The sequence below is a fragment of the Ictidomys tridecemlineatus genome (genome assembly GCF_052094955.1).
Source record: "Ictidomys tridecemlineatus isolate mIctTri1 chromosome 1 unlocalized genomic scaffold, mIctTri1.hap1 SUPER_1_unloc_4, whole genome shotgun sequence".
NCBI lineage: Eukaryota > Metazoa > Chordata > Mammalia > Rodentia > Sciuridae > Ictidomys > Ictidomys tridecemlineatus.
The window spans coordinates 357,810-385,519 of record NW_027520945.1 but is presented as its reverse complement, the minus strand read 5'-3'; the positions used below and the strand labels follow the sequence as shown (position 1 = coordinate 385,519).

The window sequence follows — 27,710 nt, the reverse complement described above, 5'->3', positions numbered from 1 at the left end:
GTGACACTGTCCTTAATTTGTGTAGCATTGAGCGTTTTATGACACCCCTGTATCTTTTCTGAAGTGTCTGTTTCCGTCTTCTTCCTATTTAAAAAAAGTAGTTTTTTATTATTGTTTGAGGGTTCTTCATGTATTCTGAATATAAGTCTTCAATCTGAAATATATTCTGTCAGTCTTTTGTTTAATTTTTTATTCTATCAGTGTCTGAAAGTTAATTTTGATACAGATAAAAGTTTTCAATTTATTTTTCTTTTATGGATCCTACTTTTGGGGTAGGGTCTAAAAACTGTTTACCTAACTCAGAATCACAAAATAATTTTCCTAGATGCTTTATAGTTCAACACTGAAGGCTTTGATCCATTTTGAGTTTATTTTTGTATGAAGGGTGAGATATGGATCCAGGTTCATCTTTTTTTTTTTTTTTTTTTTTTTTTTTTTGCATCTGGACATTTAGTTGTTATCATTTGTGGAAAAAAACTTCTCCTTATTCAATTGACTACCTTTGCAGCTTCATATAACATTAGCTTCCTGTGTTAATGCTGACCTGTTTCTATAGTCTCTGTGTGTGTCTATAGCAAATACCAGGCTGTCTTGATCACACTAGATTTATCGTACACCTCAAAAATGAGTAGTATACATTCGTAAACTTTCGTCCTCTTTTGCAATAATTTTTATCATTTTAGATTTTTATGATTATTGTTGAAAGCAAAATGTGTTATGGAAACAATTGAGGTAGAAGTAAGTCGTTCTTGTACCTGCAGGTGAGCCCCTCATATTTTCCTGTGGAGCCTTCAGAGTGGGGATGAAGGGGGAAGTAGGCAATTTGAGGGTTGGTATGGTTGCCGGCTGCCCCCGCTGGTGATACCTTGTGCTTGGCATGGGGTGGATTTCCAGGTGGTTTTACTTCTTCTCTGTCTCCTAGCTGCTCTGAAACACTTCTTTCCTCAAATCTCCCCTCAGTGGGGTGTTGGAGAGTAAGCCAGTAAGCCAACATTGTACTGTTTGCTCTTGGGGGTTCGTGGTCTTGGCAGTCCTGCCCACTCCATTGCTGTGGGCTGCCCCCTATTTGATGGTTCCCTGGGGCAGTAGTGTTTTCTTCCCCCTTCCCCCTAAGGCTTTTCCATGGGGTGTGGGTGGGGAAGAGTCTGAGGTTAGAAACTCATTTCCAGTGCTTCCCAGCCAGGACTGTTGCTGTTTAACCAATGAAGACATAGATGAAGCTTACGGGGTCAGTGGAGAAGGTCAGATGGAGGATGCAAACCCTCTGCCTCCCTTTTATCTGAGGCCCCCGGGACTCCACTCTTCTCTTCCTCCTCCAGTCTGTATCTCCCCTGATTTCTGTGGTCTCTTCCCCAAGGACAAGTGCTGGCTTCTCTGCAGTTATGTTTTTCTTCCTGGATTTTGGGCTTCATGGTGGCCCTGTGACCTCAGCGCTCTGATAGATTCAAAAAAGTCTTGAACTTGTGACTTGTCTAGCTTGCTTTGCTGTGAAGCCAGGAGGAATATCTTTCTAATTCCCCATACCTGAGGAAGTGACCCAGAGTGTGTGTGGAAACCTGCAGTTCCACAGTGACAGTTTGAACTCCGAGTAGATTATTGTCCTGTCCATTTGAATATGTATCATCTATTAGTATATTCCTTATAATTTATTTCCAGCAGCTTTTAAAAATCTAATTAGCCTCTTTTTAAAAGGCAATAAGTAAATTCATCATATCAAGAAAAAAAGAGCAATGAATGTATTTCCTTTCAGAATCTCCCTCTGTGCTTTCGTTTGCCTCTGTCTGGAGTCGCAAGGCACCTATGGGCTTGTCAGCACTCAGACTCAAGGCAGGAACATCTAACTCAAGCACTTGAAATTGAATGAAAGAAAATATTAAGAATATAAGGCTAAATATTAATGAAACTGAGAAATGAAAGATACTTAATAAGATATATTCAAAGTAATGAGCTTCTTAATAAGATATTTAATAAGATATATACAAATTCATAAGCTCCATTAAAAGATATTTAATAATATATATATTAAGTCAGACCCATTAACATAGTGCTGTAGTTAAATATGTTGATTGATATTTTTGTCTGAGTTTAATAACCTACACTGTTGCATTATTTCAAATGGAATATTATATGTATCACACAAACACATATCAACATGTAAAAATCTGTTCTAGACTTTCTTAATTATTCATTATTCATGAATGTGTACTTTGGAGGAGTTTTCTTTTTATAGATTATAAAATATAATTGTATAGAAATGTGGATCTTGTGTTACTTGGTCTAAGTTTTCCCAAATAGATGACTTTGAAAAAATGAGAGGGACCTGTACATGGGAATTCTGAGTTTACTAAAGTTTTCATCAAAGGCTTTTTTTATTATTTGGGTACCTGGGATTGAACTCAGGGGCACTGGACCACCAAGCCACACCCCCTGCCCTATGTTGTATTTTTTAGACAGAGGTCTCACCAAGTTGAGAAGCACTTGGCTGTTCCTGAGGCTGGCTCTGAACTCACGATCCTCCTGCCTCACCCTTCTGAGCCACTGGGATCATAGGTGTGTATCCCCGTGCCTGGCACTTACCTAATGCTTTAAAATATTAAAGTAGCATCTTCTCTACTCAGTGCCTTTCATTCATGATGCAGATCTATGGTGTCAATGATTTGTGAAGACAGTTTTGAGCGCTGGGAACCTGCCAGTGTACAGCATTGGCTCTCTAGAACCCTCGGGGTCAGGTCCACACTTCATTGAAAAGCTCACAAAGCCCAGCATTTACTCTTTTCCACAGTCCTTTCTTCCACACTTTGCTCAAGGGTATTTCTCCAAGCCCATGCAGGTGCTGTTGCCTTAACTAGGTTTTTTTTTTCCCTTCCTGTGGACTCCGACCCTTGACTCTTGTTCTTCCTCCTCACCCCCCTCCTGGCTTTTACCTCACCAGTCTCAACCTCCACACCCTGTTCCCCTGACCTCATCCCACACCTACTAGATTTGTAACTTGAAACTTACTTAATGTCATTTTTTCTTTAAACTATAAGCATCAAAAGAGCACATCTGTAACTCGGGCTACCTGGGGAGCAAATGTAGGAAGGTCATGAGATCAAGGTTAGAGCTCAGTGGAGAGCACTCTCCTAGCATGTGCAAAGCCCTGGGTTCCATCCCAAGTACCACAAAAATTTTACAAGGGTGGGTCAGGACTGAGGCAGTTTTGGCCCTCAGCACACACCCAGAGCTTGGCATGGTACTCACAGTAGGTCCTAAAGTCATGATTTTTTGGCAATTTGGGATGGGAGACACATAACTTCAATACCCTGTGCTCATTGATATGATAAACAGTGATAGAATTGCTAACATAGAAAATTAGAGTTGATCATTTCTTATTGACACATTAGTAAGTGCAATGGAAGAAGACTCATTAATGCCATGACAGCAATTATTAAAGATTTGACCATAGAAAGTGACTCAACCTTGAAGACCAAGGAGAATCCAGGTACATGAGAGAAGGGGTGTGCAGAAGGTACAGGAGGCTGGGGCAGCTGTCTTGTAAGGATTACCGGGAAAAGCCACGCATGACTGGAGTCCCTGGGGAAGGGTGAGTGTCACAGTAGAAACTCCATGGAGGGGCCATAGAGGCAGGTGGGAAACCCTGGTAGCTCGGGGGAGAGAGAGTAGGAGTCTGGAATTGAGTGATGCTATTCCAATGAGGTTATATGGAGTTGGCAGTTCAAACTTTTTTCCCTCTGCTAATCATTAGATTCAATCTAATGGGAGCAAAGATGTGCTTTTGGAAAGGAATATATACATATATTCATTCATCCTATCTTTCTCTCTGCCTATCTGTCTGTCTATCCATCCATCCATCCATGTATGCATATCAGAATTGGTGATCCAGTGGTTTTTAGGGGCTCCCCTTGCTCAAGGACAATAGAGATCTGTGATCACTGATAAGTGAAGCACAGGTCCTTGTGGCAAGACTGTGGAGTCAGCGGTTGCTCCCCATCACAGCTGCAGGCCTTAATTGGCAGCAGTCGGCAGTGTGGGCCGTGTTTTGTTTTCTGTCAGCAGTGTATCACAGGTATTTTCCTCAGTTGGCTGAACATACCCTGAGTGGGAGGCTGATAAAAGCAGCCCCTTCTTCATGCATCACCCTGAACAATTTCAAAGGGAAGAGGAGCAGCTGTGACAGTGTTCACATGAGCCACTGGAGTGGTCTCTTCTTTGTAGTCTAACAATAATAGTGCACCCTGGCTTGCATTCCTCAGCTGGAGAAGAACAGAGGTGCCTAAGCGAGACATGCTTCCTCCTTGACAAGTCTTAAAACCGCTTCTGCCATCAAGGAAATGACATCCTTGCCCTACTGGGGAATTTCTCTTCAAAGTAAGCATGGAGAAGTCATCTTCATAGATTTATTACATGTCTCAATCAATATTTATCTCATATAGTTACTTGAACTAATGTGTAACAGCTTGGTATTTACTTAAACAATCTGAAGGGTTTTTATTTCCCTCCTAGCTGCAGGAATATACAAAGAAGTCTTGTCCACATGCAGAAGACCATCGTAGTAAGAATACTCTGCTCCACAAGTAGGTCTAAGTATTGTTGTTCCTGTTTTGTGATTTGTGGGTCAAAAGCCATCTTTGTGTATTTCTGAGTGTCCTATGAAAAGTTATCTTACAAAGGGACTTTGTAATACATGTGACGTGACCAAATATATTAGCAAGATGTATTGAGTTACAAGATATAATTGAGTCTAATACAATGAATATCTGATGAATGTTATATAGATAAGCGTGGACTATGTACTTTTAAAATTTTCAGAAAATGACTTGATAGGCAATCATATTTGGACATCCCATCAGTTGTTATAACATGGCACTTCCTGTCATCCTAATCTGCTGTGTACAGTTATCCTACATGTGCTCCTGCACAAAAATACACACTAGTGATGCAAACATGTACTACCCACATATATCCACCAGGCAGTAGAATACTATTTTGACTGTCATCTCAGCAAAAATCATCTTCTCATTTTTCTCTTCTTCTGTTGTTCACTCTCCCTTGTACTACCTCACTATTACCCTGGTTGAATCTCATTGTCTGTCCCAAGTCCAGAGAACTTTAATCCTCTTTTCATGTCTTACATAGTGGCACAGGAGTTCAAATTCCTTTATGCTCCTGTAGCATTATTGGTATGTTTTAATTGCAATATTTCTCTTCTATTACTTTAATTCTAACATTTATTTAAAATAAGATTCAGTAACTCTAATTAAATAGTCAAGTTAATGAAATTAGAGAACATAGAAGTGGATCACAGATATTTTGGCCGGGTATGCAGTGAGAATACCAAACTCAAAGATTGAAAATAATTGAAATAAGTTCTAGAACAACATGATTATTTATTATACTCACTTAAAATTATGTTAGATCTCAGTCATAACTACATTTCATTTTTTTTTTCTAAATTGTTTTCACCCATCAGTTTTATTAATGGTCCTGAGTAAAAAACAATAGCGCTACTACTAAATGTTCTAAAAAGGAAAATGTTGAATATAAATATGATGTATTTGTTGATTTGTTTTAATTAACATTTTCATATCATCTTTTTTTATGATAAGAAAATGTGAGCACCATAAAAGCAGAGCACATGATGGGGAAACAATGCACAAATAAAGGAGAGGAAATTGGCATAGCCAATATTTGAGATAATGAATAGGGAACTTAGGTGGTAAGGAGCTGCTGTATTGAGAGAGATGGTGGTGAAATATTTTATAATAGTTCTAATTTACTGACCAGGCTTAAGCATTTTTTTTTAATTTCATAAGAGGTGATAAAATAATTTGAATGAGTAGAAATATAGCAAGCCTTGGAAGGATATAACCTGCTATATTAGATTTTCTTCTTTAAATAATTGAGATCTATATGTCATGGAAGATGTGAAAATAAGTATCTGAAATTAGGGTGCTTTTAACTGGAAGAGGAACATTTTAAGTGGCAATAAAACACATCAAGTGAAAACTTTTTAAGTGAACATACAGTTTTCTTCAGGATTGCATAGATAGGAGAGACTATGCAAACAGAACACATCCAGTAAAGCTTCACTTGAGGGATGTTGAAAGGGCATTTTAACTTGTATCTGTTTACTTTCTATTCCCACTTTCTTTGATTCTTATTGTTGTTTTACTATTTCTCTTATTTAGTACTAAATATAACAATGTTATAATTATGTGCATTATATGTCTTTAATTGTCATTTGTATTCATATTACAAACTATGTACTGGAAACTAATAATAAGTGATATCTCTGATCTTTTGTTAAACAGAGGGTGATAGTTCTTTACTTGAAAAGAAAGGATAAAAACATTGATTGATTAATCAAAGTGCTTTAACAGTGCTTTTTATTATAAAGCTAATCATTAGGTAACTTTAAAAAGTATTTTTATGGAAGCATGATTATCTGGCTGAAGGTGAATTTATGATACGGTAAAAGTACTAAATATTCCATTCAGTTCATACTTCAGATTTTAAATTTTGATCTTTTCTTTGACTAATAATCTGTGGTACACAATATTCTTTTAAAAAATATTTACTTGATTTTATTTTGCAAATACATAACAGTAGGATGCATTACAATTCTTATTACACCTACAGAGCACAATTTTTCATATCTCTGTTTGTATATAAAGTATGTTCACACCAAATACTTACATATTTACTGGAATACCATGAACTATTATCAATAATGTTGTAAACATTGGCAACATGGACATTTATATAAAGTATCATGTTATCAGAAAAAAAATAATTTTTTAAACATTACAGTTAACATTATCACTTGTTATATAATAACAGGGAGGCATCATTTAATCTCAATGCCTTTACTTTTTAGGGTCTAAGTTTTAGAAGGAAGGAGACCATCACTAGTCTGTGGCTATGTGGGCCTACAGATACCTAATGTGAAAAAATCCACACAATGTTACATTACTGGAACTCATATGCCAAAATGCCTCAGGACAGTTGATACAAATCCACTGAGAATATTACATTTAGAGAACTGTAATTACTGGTTAGTAATTCAATTTTCCTAAGAGGCAAATACTGGATCACTTGCTCTCTCAGAAAAAGAGAAAGGAAAAAAAAGTTTTAAATGAAACTTGAATATGTAACTTGGACATTATACAAAGTAGTTCATATTTTTTAGTTGTAATTTCTTTCTTCATGGATATGAACTTGATCTTCAGAGATAATACCCCTTATAAGCTCATCACATTTATTTCTTTCCTAAGACATACAAAAACAGAATCACTTAAGTATTTAAATTCTTAATTTTTTTTACTATTAGAAATATGTCACTACAAAGAAACACATATTAAGCTGCATACCCTTAAGTACATATCATATCAATATGAAAAATCTTTTATTTTTCTCTTGCAAATTTATTATGTAAAGCCTAAAGCAAAACAGCATTAAAATATTTTTTTTTACAATAACTCAGGACCTTTTCTTAAGTGTTTTCTTAAGTTCTTAAAAATTTCTTAAATCATTATTTATCTTTAAAGATTTGTGAATATACTTAGCTATAATTAGAGAAGAATTTAATTTTGCTTTATAAAGTTTATGGAAATAATATCATCTCATGGGAAGGCTGGAATATTTTAATATCTGTCTGACTTTTGTTGTGTGTTTTCTGCATCTGCAAAGGTAAATGTAATTCAATAGTTCTTGTTATATAAGCTAGCAATAAATTTGTAAAATTGGAGAGACCATTAAGTGTATTTCATACAAAAAAAAAAGTTTTAGATCCCTACATATTCTGGACCCTTTATCATGTAGTTTTTGTACTTTGGACTTTTCAGATATTTTCTATTTCATATGATGGTTCAGTCAAATGTGAAACTTGTTTGAAATTCAAGGTATTACATGATTTCTTCTATATAAAATATTTTTTTGAGAAGATTTTACATACCCTTATCAAGTCTGAAACCAAGGTTGTAATTTTAAAATGGAAATGAATACTTTATGTTGAATTTATTATCCCACAAAAATAATAATGCATAAATATCATGTTTAAACAAGTGATGGATAAACCTTTGATAAAAGCAAATCTTAATGTGTCTATTAATTTGGAGCACACTCTCTCTCTTATAAGAAACAATAGAGCAAATGCAGAGATTTGCCTATACAAATTGAAACATGCCTGATTGCACTGTGAGTAAGTCTCAGGAGATATCTTCCTAAAATATCGTCTGTCAAGAAACTTTAGCTTTAAAGACTGGAATTGAAAGATCTCAGGCCCACCCATGAGGAACTGATGTTTACATAGATCTGTGCCTGACAGTTGGCTGGGGGTAAGAGCCAGAATTCAACATAGGCCCAAAGAGGAGCATATTCATATTTCTGAAATCTCCTCACTCCTTAGACTGTGGAACCAACCCAGATGCCCTTCAATAAATGAATGGATTAAAAAGTGTGGCATTTATACACAATGGAGTATTATGCAGCATTAAAAAATGACAAAATCATGGAATTTGCAGGGAAATAGATGGCATTAGAGCAGATTATGCTAAGTGAAGCTAGCCAATCCCTAAAAAAACAAATGCCAAATGTATTCTTTGATATAATGAGAACAACTAAGAACAGAGCAGGGAGGAAGAGCAGGAGGAAAAGATTTACATTAAACAGAGACATGAGGTGGGAGGGAAAGGGAGAGAAAAGGAAAATTGCATTGAAATGGAAGGAGACCCTCATTGTTATGCAAAAGTACATATAAGAGGTTGTGAGGGGAATAGGGGGAAAAAGCTTATTCTAACCTATAGATATTTTATGACATGTTGCTAGTATAAACATGGTGATTACTTATTGCATGAAGATCAGAAAAAAATGGCAAGCACTTTACATTAACTGTAATTAATTATTATTTGCAAAAAGTCAAATACAAATGTCAATACACATACATATATTCTGTGATAAAATTTCTTTGATCTTACATTTATTTTTCTCTTTTTTATAATGACATTTATTTTAACATCTTCTATAAATCAGGCAACTGTAAGAACTACTTACACCATCACATGTATGAAAAAACTTCCCTGTTAACTGCTAAATACCTAGCACTTAGAATGTACCTCATTCATTTAATTAGCTCAAAAACAACCATTGCAAGAAATAACTGGTATGGCTTGGGTATTCAGTGATAAGGTTTTAATTCTCAGCACCACATTAAAATAAATAAATAAAAGAAAGGTATTGTGCACATCTATAACTAAAAATATTTTTTTAAAAATAACTGATGATTACATTATAACACTACTTTTCAATTTTATTCTGTTCAACAACCTGAGTTAGCATGCCCTTATCAACCTTCCTGCCTATATCAATATAGTGTTTCACACATAACCTTACACTTATCACATGAAGATCCCTTTCAGAAGGAAAATGCATCCTATTCCCTGGTTCCTACACTCATTGACTTTTTTTCATCACTAAATCTAAAATTACTGCCAATATAAGTTTTAGAAAGCCACATGAACCCTGAGAACTGAAATTGTAGCAGCCCTGAACTCAGACAGTTAGCATGAAAACCAAAGAAGGTACCTCCTTGTGGACTTTCCAGAAGCACTCAGGCAGGAAAAATGAGCTCTGCTTGACATCACTGCCCAACCAATGTTCCTAGCTAAGTACTTTAAACCTTCTATTCAATGCCTTTCCCTTCAGTTCTCAAGCAAACATTCAAAACTTGAATAAACTAAAATTTACCTCAGCAAAATGATTCAATAACTTCCATGATATAAAATGAATTCTTGTTTAACTAAAGTGATCAATATTAGAAAATGAGAGGGAGAGTATAGTGTGCATTACAAAATTAAGACAAATAGAACGAATGTGTTCTATCTATATTACATTTGATTTTTTCAAAAAAAAATGGTTTTATCAATACATAGATCTGTCCTGAAGCTTTACAAACTCACTTTTCCACTGAGATAGCCCTAGTCCACAGAGAGGAAAAACTGGCTAATTATTTAAGGTGCATGTCAGAGATGCTCAATAAATTATTCCATCGTTTTCACTTTAAATTCAGGACATAAGTAATATTTATTTTCTCTGTGTCCCATAGATGCAATACTCTTGCAATTATTAAGTTCCTTAGATGATTACATAATTCCTCAGAGTCTTATTCCTACATGGGAAAACTAATTATTGCATAAATGTCAATTATTTGAGAATTAATTTATAAGAGTTGTGCAAGATTGGAGAAAATAACAATTGAGACTTTTTAGGTTTTATTTTATTTCTGATTGATATAATATAATGTTTAAACATTTGTATACATTGTATAATTACAGATTCAGGGTAATCAACAAATCCTTCTTAAATATTTATCATTTCTTAAAGTTAGAACCTTCAGAATTCTCTCTTCAATTCTTTATACATTATTGCTAAGTCACTCTACTTTACAATAAAACTCCAGAAATTATTCCTTCTAACTAAAAAATTATTCCCATTGACAACTTCCCTACCCCTTCTAAACCTTGCTAACCATTGTTCTACTCTCAACTTTTATGAGATCAACATGTTTAGAGTTTATTGTTTTTCACTGAGTCTTTTTACTGAAAGTAATGCTTTTACAATTCATTTGAAATAGAGAAAATCGATAATAAATCTTGAGGGCTTCTGAATTAGATCATTTAATTAAACAACTCATTTTAAAAACCTAAAAAATGGACAACAAACAAATAATCTTAGAGAAGATATTACTGTAGATGTGGATACAAATGTGCATGTCCAAGTGTGTACACATGTTCATGAACACAGTAAAAAAAGAATTGCAGCGGCTGGGGTTGTGGTCAGTGGTAGTATGCTCGCCTAGCACATATGAGGCACTGGGTTCAGACCTCAGCACCACATAAAAATACATAAAACAAAGGTATTTTGTCCAAATAAAACTAAAAAATATTTTAAATAAATACATGAATAAATACATAAATAAATAAAGAGAATTGCAATTCAATACAAAGAAGAGGATTTTTTCAATGAACAAATTTGCTTCATTTGAAAATTAAATTGGATCTTTATAACATACCATTATTAATCCAAGATGGATTCAACTTTTTTGGGGGGTCACCCCACCAGCTGTGATTACAGGTGTGTATCACTGCATCCGGAAGACTCAACATTTAGATGAGAAAATTAGAATAAAAGAAGTGAAATCAAAGAAAAAGATATGGATAACTAACTTTGGAATAACTAATTTTGCAATTGAGAAGAAGGTTGTAAGGTTGTAAGCTAAGAGTAGAGGAGAAATTCACAAGTTTATTATATTTGGCAATATAAATAATAAAACATTGGAATCACTGAACATACTCATTTGTAATAAAAGAAATAAAAATTGTAGACAATGTCATATATATATGACATTATCTATAACTTTTCCATATATATATAAAATATAAATAAATAAATAAATATTTTATATAAATAAATAGATATACATATACACACATATTTATTTATATAATATATATATATATATATCTTCCTAATTTGCTTAGGGCCTTACTAAGTCGCTGAGCCTGGCTTTGAACATATGATCATTCTGCTTCAGCCTCCTGAGCCACTGAGTAAAACAAGATTTTGATGCCATTTTTAGCTAGCAACTTTCTGTATTTTATATATGCATATAAATATATGTGTATATGCATACATATTTAACCATCATTAAAGAAAATGAAAATAATATTAAACTGATATAAGAATTTTCACTTCCTAAACTTTCTGAAGAAAAATTTGCCAAAATTTTGGAGTATGTGTGTACTTTTATTAAACTGTATACTTTTGATCTAGTAATTCCAATTTCAATCATTCTTGAGATTCAGGTTAAATATTTATATAAAAATGTGTTCTATAATTTAAATTGTTTGAATTATAAATAATAATCTATTGATTAATATCTTATACCTTATTACTATGATAGTATACGGCAAAATAGTTTCAAATTATTTTTGAAGATTATTGACCTGGAGAGACATTAGATTACAAATGCTCAAGTTAAAAAAGTATAAAATATGTTCATTGGGTGTTTGGTCATATATAGATACATAAGCATATAAGTTTAAATTTACACTATTTTTGTATTAAAAAAGAAGTCTTCATAAACACACCTTACATACAGATGTATGATAAAACACTAAAATAGAAGCCATGTTAAACTTAAAATACAGGTGAATTTATTATCATACTTATGGTTTTTGTTTTTCAAAATGCTAACTGAAGAATATTTAAAAACTTCTTCACTTTTTAATAAAAGTATTGTTGGAAGACTGTATGACAGAGGTTGTCTAAGTAATTCTTTCATGTGAATTGAATACGTGGGAGCTATGTATGAAAATGGGTTGTCTCTCTGAACTCATAAAGGAATTTAATCACAAAAATCTTATGTCAATGATATCAAAGAAGGTAGAAAATAATTGGACTATGGTGTTTACTGGTAGGGCCCTTGAAAAATGATTAGGTTTGATTACTTCATTAGGATGGAGCCCCTTTGCTGGAGTCCTGGTGGTTTTATAAGGAGAAGGTGATAAGATATAGATTTGAGAGATACACAAAATGGCGCCTGCCATGTTGTGATGCATCCAAGAGGGACTCCTCTCAGAGCCTTAAACCTGAAGAGATCTGAAATATCTGAAAGATGGGATAAATGGCTATGACCAGAATGCTGATAGAAATACAGACAGTAAGGACCATGGTGATGAGAACTCAGATGCAAATGAAGACTATTCTACTGGAAATTGGAATCAACAATTGTCACACCTCTGCTGTGAATGTGGCTGAACTGTGTTCATGCTCTGAAGTTTATGGAGGGCCAAATCTAGAAGTGATGGACTATAATATCTAATGGAGAAAATATGTAGTCAAAGCAGCATTCAGGCTCCTTCCTGGTTATTTTCAATTGTATTCTATAGAACTTGGAACCAATGGGATAATCTAAAGCTGAAATGTATAATTTAAAAGAAAAATATGGAGAATTCACAGCCTGGTTAGGGAAGGAGTGAGAAAAAGCACATTTATGACAGAAGGGCAGAGTGGAAAAACCACTTTCTAAATGACATGTGCTCATTAGTAAGACAATTGGGAGAAAGCCTAATTTCAGAAATCTTTGTGGCTACCACTAACATCACAGGCTCAGAATCCTGAAAGAGCAGAAATGTTTCACAGAAACTGAGGTGCTCTCTGCATGTTCATGCAGGACTGTTTGGGGATTTGTTTCCCTGCATTTGGTCAGCAAAGCACTGAAGAGCTACAGCCACTGTTTATGTGAATTCAAATATACCACATGTAGGTAGCACACCTTTGTGTCACACATATGAGGTTGGTTTTGCAGGGACACAGAATGTAAAATGAGGGGGTCATGGAAATTTCATAGAGACTTCACAAGAAGCCTTGGAAGAGCAGGCAGAAGTGCAGTTCAGTGCAGTGCTGGGATTCTTGCATAGAGCCTCTGATGGCAACAATGCCTTGTGGAACTGTCAGAAAGAAACTACAGAGGAGACCCCAGAGAGGAGACTGAAACAGCACTGGAATACACCCCTCAAGGAAAGCTGCAGGCAGCATGCAGAACAAGCCCCCAAGAGTGGCCAAGTGGCTTGTAACAAGCAAATCCAGCAGTCCCAGACTGTCCACCCTCTAAGGACTGCTGGGTTTCAGTCTTATTTTGGCTCAATTACTCTTTTCTAATTACTCATTCCTTCCTTTTAAAATAGAAATGTATACCCAAAGCCTGTCCTACCACTGTTTTTTTTTCTATTAGAGCATTACATTTATACATAGTATTTGTGTTCCTTTTGACAGAATTATACACATAAGGAATTTGATTTCAATACCCTCCCACTCCCCTCCTCTACTGATCTTCCTTTCATTCCTTTATTTAATCTTAATTGGTATTTTCTACATATACATCAAGGAGATAGATCATCAAAGTTTGTAACTTGTGTATGCATTTAGAAGGACTTTTAGCTAAAAGTCTATGGTCTCACATAAGAATCTCTGCCCTTTTGGATTAGTGCTGAGATGAATTAAGCTTCTAAAACTTATTGAGCATGGAATAATTCTATGTTTTATAAGAAGACATGGATTTCAGGGCCTAAATGAAAAAAAAAATCCTGAATATGGTTTGTTTTCCAGAACTCAGGAAGCATTTTAATCACTAAAGTCTTGTTAATGGTATAAAGAGGTAGAAAACTTTAATTTGACTAAGGAATTTAGAGGTAGAGCCTTCAGTAAGTAATTAAATTCAACTAGATCATTAGGTGAAGATTCACTTAGATTATTAGAGTATTGCTCTAATTCAACCCACAATTGAATTACTGATGGCTTTTTAAGGAGAGGTAGAAACACCAGGGGACCCAGAAAGATATATCTTTGATGTGATGAAGCCAAGCATGGGGACAGAAACTAAGCCATACTCTTTGGACTTGCCTTAAAATCGATTAGCTAAATAAATACTTTTCTTTGTCAATTAATCTACCTTAGTTATTTAGGTATAGTTGTAAAAAGCTGACTAATACAAAGGATATAAGAAGGAATTTATTGGCTTAGGGGAAGATATGACCTAAAAACTGCACAGTCTGTAAGAAATGACAGAAAAACTTGCTCTGAGGAACAAAATGAAACATTTCAAGCAAATGTAGCATAGGAAAATGAAATTGCCTTAGTCCGCACAGATACAATCCAAAGCAGAATGATGGAGTGGGATGATGAGCCCACATGGAGGTTACTATAACTACAGTCCCTTTTGGCCAGAAATCCTTGCATATGCATATAACCACTGGCGCGGCACACTCATACACAGGCACAGTCAACTGTCAAAAGTAATTAGAATATGGAAAATATGTATGAAAGTAGACTAGCATTAAATAATACAAAATAGGAGTAGCCTAGACTGATATTAAAAACTTGAAAGGTGAAATATTATACAGATAACAGTCACTATGTGATTGCTCCTTAGAGGAAGACAGAAAATAAGAAATAGGAGAGACATAAATTAAATTTTGAAGTATATAAAAATTTAGATATTAAAGAATTTGTTAAATATTAAAATTATCACTAATAGACATTTGAAAATAGAAATTTCAAAACATAATATTTAATAATCTAAAAATTTTTTATACACTCTACTCATTTTTCTTAGGGTTGATGGGGTGTTGCATAAGCAAAATTTTAAGTACTGGAATAATTGGCTTCAATTGATGTGTTCTAACTTATAAACCTGCAAAAAGTAAGCCAGTCTGCTTTCTTGAATTCATTTAAAGCATATTAGACTGTAGTACACCTTATGTAGAAAATGAAGAGAAAACATTTGTTAAGTTTATAGAAAAAAAATTAATTAGAATTAATATTGGTCACTTTCCCGATATTTTCTTTTATATTACTATGCAAAACAAGAAATAGATTCTTCTATAGGAAAAAAAATGCTTCTTTCTAAGCTATCCTTACCAAATCCTATGCTTCCATTGAAAAATACCAACATCCTAATATTATTACTGATACCAAAAAACACTACTTCAAGCAGTTGAATTCTGTAAGTTAATAATGCATGACATAAAATATTAAACATTTCCCAGAAACTATAGGATGACCCATAGTATCTAAAAATTAGTGGTGAGGTCCGACAGAGATTTTTATTTCATTTGTCTAAAGGGGTAAGTTAAAATTTTGTTTGTACAAAGTTATTAGTACTTTTAGATATCTCAAGGTAATTCTGATTCCAGGATGGCTGAAATCCATTAGCCTATGGAATCTGTAGGCATTTTCTAGTACCTTAGGCTAGTTCTTAATCTCTCTCAGATATTTTGTGATATAAAACAGGGATTTATTAGAAACTGATAAAATTATTATTTGGGAGAAATGAAATCCTGTTTGTGAAGAAATTATCCAGGATCTGGTATAGAAAGCAAGTTTTCTATAGTAGGTATGTGTTTCTATACCTTATGAAACACAACTAAATAATAATATAGAACTACCTGGTGTCTAAACTTATTACTTCTATGCAAAAATCTCTTCTGAGTTTCTATTAACAACTGTAACAGCTATTGAACTCAAACAGCACAAGGAGAAACCCTGAGTATTCCTCCTAAATTCCCCAAAAGAAAACTTTACTAGGAATATGTAACATAGGGAGGTTCCAAGATGAATAAAGAGTTTTGATAAGTTTTAGGGAGTCAGTATTTATATTCCACTCAAAAATTCATATTTTAAAAACTTACCCAGTGAGATTGTTTTAAAATATGGACATTTGGAGTTGATTAGGTCATGAGGATAGAGTCCTCATCAATGGAATTTGTACCCATAATAAAGGCCCTGAAGAGCTCTTTACCTCCTTAAGTCTTGAGGATGTAGGAAAAAAAGAGGCTTTTGTGTTGTGGTTTATATACATATGGTATCCCCCAAAAGCTCATGTATGAAACAGTGCAAGAAAATTTAGAGGTGAAATGATTAGGTTGTGAGAGCCCTAGTCTAATAGGTGCATTAATCCACTGATATAGATTAACTGGTGGTAATCCTAGGCAGGTAGTATGTGACCAGAAGAGCTAGGTCACCCATGTCTTTGTATATATTTTGTCCCTCATGACCTGTTGACTGTTGACCTCTCTCCCCCACCACCTTCCTCATTGCCATATTCTGAGCTGCTTTCTTCCACCAAGGCTTTCACCATGATATTCTTCCTCACCTGGAATCTAGAGCGATGGAATCAGCAGTCTATAGATTGAGAGCTATGAAAATAAAATTTTTCTCCTCTACATTGTTCTCATCAGCTATTTTGGTCACAGTGTCAACCAAGTTGATTAAAGCACAATGAATTAGGAAGCTGTCCCTCAACAGAAAGCAAATGCTCTGGTGATTTAATCTTAGAATTTTCAACCTCCAAAATGGGGAGAAATTAATTTCTGTTCATTATAAGTTACCCTATTGCATTTTGTTATAGTAGTTAAAACTTTTTAAAAGAGTAATGCAAATGTAAGGTATTCATCATGGCTTGGGTTTGGGGATGAAGCAAAGTGGTCGACTTTGGGGAGCTTTTCAATGATCAGCTGCTGCTAGGCAATGCATTGAGAAGATAATTTCTGTTTTCAGCATAACCCATAATGTTAGCGTCTGAGAACGAATAAATCCATTTTCTGTTCTGGATAAAATAACAAAGGCCTCTTCACCATATGCAAATCTCTAAGTTTTCAGTAATTATGACACTAGCAACAAGAAACGGGGCACATTTTAGTAGTAAGAGCAGGAGTGAAAACAAAAATTTAATGAACATTCACAAGGAAATTTTCCATGGTAAGTGCTTCTTGGAAGAGAGCAGGTTGTCAGATATACTGATGTACAATTTAAGGAAAGCCCAGAATTATAGAAGTATCAAGAATTTTTGTGTCATCGGCTGAAGAATCTCTGTAGCATTCTTGAAATCACATCAACTCTGATCCTACAAATTGGGGAGAGGCAAGTTTGCAAATTCATACTCAGAACTTTTCATTCTTTATGAACGTCCCTATTTCCAAGGTTACTAGTGCTCAGCTCATTGATCTTAGAAGCAAAGTCCAAAATACAAGCTCCAATGAACAAATGAAATTTGTCCTTTCATGTAATTAGATGGGCCAACTACCTTACATTCCATTAAGTTTTTTTGCCATCTGATTGACTTTCTTTAATGGATTAAATTTAAGCAAAATAATTAAAAATTCTAGCTGAGGATGTAGTAGAGACAATTTATTGCTCCTGTATGTTATTTTATAACTTGATAAGGACAGTGTTTGATGTTCAAATGGAAAAAAATCAACTGCTCAAGAATAACTACATCAATGTAAATGACTATTGCTAACACCCACGTATTAAATGTTCTTTAAATACAATATTGTTTTTTGTTGCCTGTATGATTTTAGCAATGCCTTTTGTACACCATATGCCAGCAGCAGAAACACCATCCACTCACACCTTCCTGCTCTGACTCCCCTTTATTCTTTGAAGGCCCCTTATGAAAACCCCTTTAGTACTCCAGAGTCACTACTTATTCCTAAATTTGTATTTGTTCCTAAATATGGACAAAAAGGTCCTGTTATCCTATAAAATCTTTCAGTTTCTGAAAGCTAAAATTTAATTCCCTGTGCAAATTCAAATATAACTCAAGAATAAAGCAGCTTCTCTATGCAGTTGATAGGGTTATGACAAAAGGGTAGAAGAATTGATCTTCAACTGAAGTGAGAAATTAAGTTAACCTTAACCTTCATTTGGATATACATGCTGGTGTACCATAAAAGACCGTGTAGTTTCTTTCTAGTTATCAGAAAACTCAACTTTCCAATGTCCATTGTTAAGATGTTGTGAAACTACAGGGGAAAATGGTGTATGATTGAGAAAATTTTGATTCTAAGATATAGTAGATACAAGAGTTCATCTGATAGTTTAAGAGACTGAGAGTATCATTATAAGATAATTCACAGTGATTTAAATGAGGTGGACTAAATGGTAAGTTGTTAAAGTAGAAATATCTATAATATCACTATTTATGAATTATTTATGTGCTTTATCTTAAAAGATAATATTGGACAATATACTATTTGAAATGTGAACACCTATTTAAATTATTTTTGTTTACTGGATATTCCAAGAGACTGTCCAGATGCAAAATAATTGTAGGCAACTGTTTCAAGGCACTTCTGATCTTCCAAAGGACCATCAAAGATACAAACTCTTAGCTCTACCGCCCTTCATTATGTAGCAGAGTAGAGAGGACTCCATGAAAAATAGAGTCCAGACTTCGGAAAGAATAAGCAAAATACAACAAAGAAAGTGCTTTTTTTCTGTAAGGGGATTATTTTTTTTTCTTGCAAAGATATCACCTTGCAAATGTCCAGAGTTCCTATGAATCTATAATGATTAGAGTTTGTCGTGTTTGCAAAGAGGTAGTTGTACTGTCTGGTAGAGTAGAATTGAAGCCTGAGAGAACACACACATGAATACATGACAGACATTGCCCTGCAGCTGAATGTAGAAAAGGGAACTTTTTACAGATTGAGTCTGGAACAAGTAGTTATGCTGATAAAAATAGAAGAGACACCAGTACAACAGAGAAAGGGGATGAGGAGCGGTACTGAGGAATCAAACTGATTAAATTGTGTGGTTTGCATGTATGTGTGATTATAATGCAACAACAAAAATTAAACAAGACTATCCTATCTCTCACCTTATGAAAGTAATGTCAGAGGAATTGAAGTCTTAATTATGAAAAACCAAGTGTTGTAGAAAATATTAGAGGAAAAATCTAACTTGAGATTTTATATATAAAAAAGAACTAGCTATAAGATTGATAAATTTGTTAAAAGTAAGAACCTGTGCTCATCAAACAAGAAATTTAAAAGACAGCCACCAACTGAGAGAAGATATTAGTCACACAAAGTATGTTGTGAGGGTTTTTTAGCTTTTGAGATATTAAAATTTTTTCACTTATGTACATGGTTAAAGGAAAATACAGTGCTATGCATTTTTAAACATTAAGCATTTGTGTAAAAACAATTATAATCTGTGACTGATACACAGAGCATAATATAGTATACACAGAAAATACGGCATGACATATATCTGAAAGTTTAAGAATTTAATTTTTTTAATTTTTTTTAATTCATAATCTTCATAAATCTTAGGATAAGCGGGAGCTACCCCTCTTTCAAGTAGTTGTTGATGGGGGAAATTGCCCTGTTGTTGCTGCACCTTTTCCTTTTTTAGCAGCCTGAGGACCTCTACTATCCATCCAGCATGGCTTTGGAATCTGGAGAGGGCTCAGCTGCCCACAGAACTGAGAGAATCAACCTATGTTGACCTCATTTTAAGCTAATGCTTTTTTGAACCTGACATGTCTATTTGCACTCTGCAATTTTTATCAAATGACCTGCCTAGATGAAGTTGGGTCAATAATGTTTCTAACAATAAAATTGTGAGCACTACAACATCTGGTTTATTAAGTTTATAACTTCGAAGTATGATCATGGCTCAAATGACAGGAACTTGGTGGATTATATATTTATAAAATCATGTCCTCATAGTACCTGGATTAATAATATTACCATTCTACCACCATATAAATATTTTAGTTTATACCTAGTGATTAGATATCAATATTAAACATACTAAAAGAATATTTCTAAATTTCAAAACTTATATCCCTATTTTCGTATCTTCCATCATATACTTAAAATGTGCTGCTAAGTACATGAATGGAAATAGGAAACACTGATCAACATAAATGAAATTTTTAATTATTCAGAACCATGCCAAATTTATAGACAGATAAATAGACATCAATGCTGTATTGATGCTTTATCCAATTGATCTATATTGTTTTCTCACTATGTCAAATGGATAAATTATCTCTGAAGGCTGTGAACAGCTTAAAAATTGCATATGAAAATAGTCAGCATGAAGGAGAGAAAACCAATATGGATTAAAAAAATACCATAAAGTTAAATAGAAAATTAACATAAGCAATTATTATGTTAATACTAATAATGCTTAGCACTCTACAGTTTTCTAAGGTCAATCACCTACATGATTTAATAACTGAAGAGTTTTACTTCAAAGACAGAACTTGAGTTCTCTAGTGCAGATGCCTCCCTTCCTTCCTTCCAATGCTGAACCTGTTTATCATTGCCTAAACAGTCCCATAACCCTCTAATGAAACTTCTCATTCCTTACACATGTGGGGCATTAGCTGGTTCTTGTGTTTGTTCCTCAGTGCACTATCTTATTCAAGTTCAATGCCTTTCAATTCTGTGCTTCCAAAGTTCTGTATAAGAAATAACAACTCACAAATCAAACCTTGTGGATATAAATTCAAAACTCCACAGAATATAGTCTTCAATTCCTGTGAAATGATGCCTTAAAACCACTTATTTATAGTTTATTTTTCTCAGGTAGAAAATCCCATACAAGCTATCTGTACAATGATGTATTCACAGAAATGAAAAATTGGCAATTTACATCTGGGGTTTATTTAGCTACATTACTTGAAAGTAAATGAAATTCCAAATATAATCAATAATGTGACAACACAGTAACTTCTATTTCTAATTACTTTTGTGAAGAATATTTAATATTATTCTTGGAATTATGTTGAAAATTTAATTATCATGATATGTGAAAAAAGCCAAAAAAGTTAATAGATTTAAAATACTTATTAAAATTAATTTGCTTGGGTGTCTCAATTCTATTTGCTTTCTTTTGCCACTGCTTAAAACAAAGACCTCATTAAAAATCAAAGAATAATGATGCTTTGATGAGACATTTATCAACAAGAGTCACCATAAAAAATGTGTTAATTTATACTCCAGTACAAAACATAGAGATATTATAATACAATTACTGTTAATATTACAAAAGGCCAACAAGAACCTTATCTGGTAATTTGGGAACCATAAGAGTCTGTGAATGCCAAGTCTACTTATTAACATAGTACATGAAGACATTCTTTAGAATGTGTACAGATATTAACTCAGTGAAATCCTATGGTGTATAAACATTAATCTCCCTCAGATAGGGACATCAAGTCATAGGAAGATTGAATATCTTACCCAAAGTAATATGGTTAGAGTAACAAAGCTGGAATTCAGAGAATTTATCTTCATTGTCTATACTTACTCTTTTATGCCAAACTTGCTGAAAGAATTTGGGGGGGGGGGTTAAGATTTATCTAGATGATGTTCTTGGCACAGGGTTTCCACCATTGCCATGTTGACATCAGGATGTTAAATCCCCAACTATATAAAATATTTATTGTCTTTGACTTTTATTAGATTTTCTTGCCTATTCTATAGTTTTCAAACTTTCTTATAAGCCTGAAAGCATTGAACATCAGAACAAATTTCCCTATTTTGCCATGTAAAATTACAAATAATAAAAGATTTCTTTGCAGTTCTATACATCAAGAGTACGAGAAATATAATACTAAGAAAGTGAAAATATTTGTTTGAAACATAGGGATCCTACTATAGAAAGGCAGACAGATATGGAAGGATAAATTAAACATTTATTGCTTAGTATGTGTATGGCATTGTTCTAGGAAATTGATAAATTAGAGCCAATCTATCTTTATAAAATGCTATTCAAGGAAGTGAAGTAATAAAATTAATCTAGCAAATTCAGTAATGGTTTTCTTGCCCTTAGTTGTTAGAGTCTGTAAACAAGTCAGGATGGCACCTGGCATTTTACCAGGGGGAGTGGTTTGTGAGATGGCGCCAGCGTGCCATTAAGTGTGGAGATTTCTTATTGGTTGACTGCTGTATCTAGTTTATGTTAATTAAGATAAGCTGTGTGGAATGTATGTATACCGCTCCTGTCCTACAATAAATGGCTCCCACTCCTGCTGTATCAATGTACAGAAGTTTCTCATTACCCCCCCCCCCCCGTTATTTTGCTGCAACCAGACTGCAGCAGATGGTGTCCCATACCGGGAGCCCCGGGACACTCAGGGGTAAGTGACAAAAACAAAGCTGCCTGTCCCTAGAGAGGATGGGAGCAAATCTGCTCGTCCCTAGGCAGATAGTGTGAAAGGTAAAATGACCATTTTGAGAAAATGGAGAAGATTGATGCAGTATGTTTGTGTCTTGTTTTGTCTTGGTGTATTGTATTGTCTTTGTGATGAAAATATGGAAGGGGTGTTAAAAAAATTACTAAGGAAAGAAGGCACCCCAGTGGAACCAAGAGCAGTTAGGGCATGTGTTGATGGAAGCTCAGGAACTCTAGTCAGAAAGAAGAAAAAAGTTCAGAGGAGGAAGGATTATCAAAAAAAGAATTACAAAAGGCTACTACTAAATATTTTTTATTACCAGAGGATGTGTGAAGCTGCTCGGAGGCTACCACGTGTGCGAGCCAGTCATGGCGTAGCAAGGAGTTTCCAAGCAACAGCAGTGGGCTCTTCCCCGCCCAGGTCCAGGGAGCAGGATGCCACTGCGAGAGCCCAAATCCAAACCTAACCCAGAGGCACAGTCTCACGGGCTCTTGCACCCTGTGCCTGGAAGCAGTTTGAGTCCGGGACACTCCCCAGGGCCATCTGGGGCTGCCCTGGACACTACAGTCAGCAGAAGACGCTACAAGCATCCCTGATGTTTGGTCATTTTCAATGCCAATAACTAAGCTACAATGGTTCTCCCACACCTGGAGGCTGATGAGTAATGAGCACTATTAAGGCTTATTTCAAATGTAAAAAACCTTGAGATAATGTACTAAATTGTTCAGAAGGTTGTTTTCTTAGCACCTGCTGGAATACTACAGTATTTTCTTTAGCCATCCAGAGTTCCTGCTTTTGTCCCAGTGCCAGTGAAGATGAAGGTGGAAGAATTTCCAGTGTTGCTGAGAACCAGAAAAGACTTCAGATCAAGCTAGCTGCCTGCAGAATTTACCAGGACTATTATTTACCTGGACTGTGAGTTAATCTATTGAGACAATGCTTTACCTGGACTGAGACAACAAACTGTAATCTACAACAAATTGTAACTCCAGTATCTTTGCTAACGGTGTCATTGCTGGTATAATTTTTCCAAGGGCTTTTTGCATGGAGCCATCAATTGGCTTGGTATTGTGGCATTTTGTATCCTCCCCTTCTACTTGTAGCAGATTATTTATGGTGTTTGTGTAAAAACCACTATGGTCATTATTTAAATTAAATAAAAGGGGGAAATGTTAGAGTCTGTAAACAAGTCAGGATGGTGCCTGGAATTTTGCCAGGGGGAGTGGTTTGTGAGATGGCACCAGCAAGCCATTAAGTGTAGAGATTCCTTATTGGTTGACTGCTGTATCTAGTTTATGTTAATTAAGATAAGCTGTGTGGAATGTATACATACTGCTCCTGTCCTACAATAAATGGCTCCCACTCCTGCTGTATCAATGTACACAAGTTGCTGGTCACCCCCTGGTTATTTTGCTGCAACTGTACTGTGGCACTTAGTAAATAATCAAATAAACATTTAATGAAGTAAATTCAGTTCAGCTCTAAAACATATTTAGTGCTAAAGCAGTGTCTCTCTAATCTTTCCAAAAAATTATCTCCCTAATACAGAAAACATTCAAGAATGATTAGAACTTATCTTCCAGTGGTCTGTTTTAAGCAAAATCTCATATCTTTGGGTTAAAGTGACTATTTGAAAAGACATGCATGGTATACGCTAGGGCTCAGCATAAGGCTCAGCATACCCTTGGCCCATCACATTATACACTCCAGGTGACAGGGCCCTTGACTTGATAAATTCTGTTATGATTGTTTAAAAGACGTATTCACCACTCATGGTTCCATATTATTTTGTCTCTTAACAGCTCTGTATTTATTTTTATCTATCTTGTAACTCTTACAGTAATTATGCTATCTGAAGTTGATATCTTTCTTCACTTAAAATATAAATTTTTTAATCAAGTGATGAAAATATTTTTAACTCCTTGAATCTCAAGGAAAAACATTTATTCAAGAATGAATATTAGCATTAGCCAAGTTTGAGAGATCGCATTGAACATCGCAGACAACACATCTTATTCTTATAGATCTTATCTTTTAGGGAAATGAGATTGCAAGTGGGTGGGTGGGATACATAGACTATTTTAGATGGTAACAAGTGCTATTAAAAAATAAAGCTGGTAAGGAGACTAGGAAATGGTTTGGCAGGGTGGTCTGTAAAGGGCTATTTGTGCTTTTGAGGAAGGACTTAAACATATTTTGGTGGAGTAGAAAACAATATGGATTACAAAGTATTGAGGAAATCAGCAGCACACACCAAAAGCTGAGGAAGAGATGTTCCTGGCATAGCAAGGTGGCCAGCTTGACTGGAGCAGAGAGAGGTAGTAGGGGCATGAATGGAGACAAGGTCAGAAAGAACAAGGATGTGTATAACTTTGTAGATTGTGAGAAGGACTTTGGCTTGGAGTGAAATGGAGATTATTGAAGGCTTGAGTTGTGGAATTGTATTCTCTGATTTATGTATCAGAGAAAATGGGGCTACAGTGTTGAAATGAACTGTAGGTGGGATGAGTAGAAATAAGTAGACCAATTATGAGCTAGGGCAATACTTCAGGATAGAGATGAAGGAAATTTAAATTTTCAACCGCAGAGTTAGGAATTAGAAGGGTTCCCTTGGACTCTTCATGAAACAGAAACAGTTTGGAGATTCATTTATTTTAAGGTCATGATATCATAATTCTCACAAGTATTTGCAGCATGCCATTAGAAATTTACCAAACCAATACCTTTTAGTAATTAGATTAAAAGGTCTTAAAAAATTCTCTCAAATATACACTCATTTTCACAATGAAATTATTCTTACCTTTGTTTACTCTCTCCTTATAAATATTCTACAATAATAAAACCTAAAAATGAAAAGGTTGCTTAATATTTAAATTGTTGTTCTATGACTGGGTTTATTTTTTTGACTTGCTTAAGATCAGTTGGAATATTTCTTGACCTGTAATTTTAATGTCTTCCTTATAATTTACAATATCTGTGCTAAAAGAATTTTTAATTTCTTTAAATACATTATCAAATGTGATAATAAGATAAATTCCAAAAATAATTACTTTAAAAACACACAAAACACAATCTTTCCCTTACACTTCAGCGAGTCTTACTAACTGTTGGACAATCTGTTCATTAAGGTCATCATCTTGATGTATATTGACTCTGAGAGACAGTGCAGGATTTCTCATGGCTGGTTAATATAGCTGAAATGAACAGATTGACTCTGCCATGCCCTATTCATTTTCCATGAAGAGATTCAGTTACAAGGTGCATAGCTTATGATTCTTTATTTTACAGGGATGAAAAGTAGATCATCACCTAAATTTGATGCAATTTATCCTTATTTTAACTCATTGCGAATAATTAGTTCATTTTCTTCTTCATAGTAGCTGTAAGTCTATATGCACTTAAACTATTTCAATGAAAATGATCCAAAAATATTCATAGAAATTATGCACATACTGTAAGCAATGGGGGTGGGGAAAGGTTTCTCATGCCATCATAGTGCTAAGAGATGCTCTGCCAGCACTGAATCCTTTTGGAGAATTTCCATTTTCCATTCATATTTTCATGTTCGGTTACAGCAACCTGACCATTTAAAAAATCACATATTCAAATTATGAGTTGAAACATTTTAACTGGTTCCTAGTATATATTAATTTTTATATATTAGAAAGCTCTGTGTAAATGTCAGTGGCTATGCACCTAAGATCACAGTGCAAGAAAGAAGATGAGCTCATTCCCAGGGTGAGGTCATAGGGCTGTTTGCCAAAAGCCCTTCTTCTGCTACAGACCGAATGTCATCCTTTTCTTCTTTGAAGTAAGGTGTGACTATGTGATTTGATTTGGCAAAAGCAAAGGGACAAAAAGTACCTGAATAAAGTGATAAGTTTCTTCTTGTTGGTAACTTTAGAAACTTCACATGTTTGTACTTTCTCTGAGGGAGAACAAAGGATATGTGGAAGCACATGGTGGAGTCTCAGGAACCTTGATAGCTAAATGGCTAAACTAAGGGAAATCTTTCTTCCACCCACACTGGAGAGTCCATCCCAAGCAATAATTAAATCTGCATTGGTAAAATCACTAAGATTTTAGGGGCATGGCTAGAATGAGTTGTTTGACTTGTTGAAGCACAAATTTGTTGTTTATAATAATATTAGTTATATTACATAAGTATATATAATATATTCATAATTATTATTGTATATAATTGTATATATAATAATAATTATTATATAGTGATGATGTTATACATGAAATATGATACATAATAGAGTTTACTATTGAGATACAAGTAGTTTCTAGAATGCATTTTTTTCACTAATTGAATTAATGAAATTACTACTATTACTACTGCTACTAAACAGTATTAATTTTTTTACAATTCTTCTTATATGCCACATCCTTTTCTAATCACTTTATATGTATCCTATGAAGAGGGTTTCCCTAATTTAAGAGATTAAGAGATTGAAGTATAAACAATTAAAGTAGTTTGTCCAAAGGTACACTCGAAATGATTGGTAGAAATGAGATTTTTAACCCAAGTGTCTGACTCAAGTGTGTACTTTTTAAAACTGTAATGTACCACTGTTCAATAATGATTCACAGTTAATTTCTTTTAAATATCTTAAAGAAAATAACCTGGTCTGACATGAATCCCAGGCTTTGCCAAAAGATAAAGTCAAATAGAAGCAAGTGACACAGAAAACAGTATGCATCATGTATTTAGTTTCTGCCTAAATTTACCTTCATTGTCAAGAAATTATATTTAAAGGAAGAGGATTAAACATGATAAATTTTGTGTAAGTTTTTTTCAGCAGGGACCTGGTGGTCTCCAGAGCAGAGTCAGCGACAGTTCTCTGGGTTCCACACCCCTAAGGAATGAGAACAGCTAATTTGGAAAATGAAAGTCTATAATTAGCTAATTAAAAGCAGGACTGTGAATCCTGCCAGGTTAAAGACAAGCTGTGATATTCTGGCATGCAGCTAGAAGCTGCTACAGTTCTATAAGAACATATGACCCAGAGAAACCATTTGGTTTTAAGTTCACGTTTTACCTGTTAAATGAGTTCCCATTCACTGACTGTGAATTTTAGCAAGTTACTTAACCTCTTAAGCCACCGAAACCTGATCTTCAAACTCTAGACAATAATGCTACCTCAGGAGCAATGTGGAATTAGGTGAG

At 34.5% G+C, this 27,710-nt stretch overlaps 1 protein-coding gene and 1 long non-coding RNA gene across 13 annotated transcripts in view; one reads left to right on the top strand and one right to left on the bottom strand.

Moving 5' to 3' along the window:
• The window catches only part of LOC120888244 (uncharacterized), a 160,472-nt gene that overhangs the window by 15,740 nt on the left and 117,022 nt on the right, over window positions 1-27,710 (top strand). For 8 of the 12 annotated variants that reach the window (XR_013432236.1, XR_013432233.1, XR_013432237.1 and 5 more), the window contains 4 exons: window positions 2,451-2,550; window positions 4,254-4,368; window positions 4,504-4,574; window positions 22,857-24,003. This is a non-coding gene — a long non-coding RNA (uncharacterized LOC120888244). Of the gene's footprint in view, window positions 1-2,450; window positions 2,551-4,253; window positions 4,369-4,503; window positions 4,575-22,856; window positions 24,004-27,710 lie in introns of those variants that run through there. The other 4 variants (XR_013432239.1, XR_013432238.1, XR_013432241.1 and 1 more) reach the window with 1 other exon arrangement.
• LOC101965612 (regucalcin-like) overlaps window positions 1-27,710 on the bottom strand; it is a 237,350-nt gene that overhangs the window by 99,702 nt on the left and 109,938 nt on the right. The window lies entirely within an intron of this gene.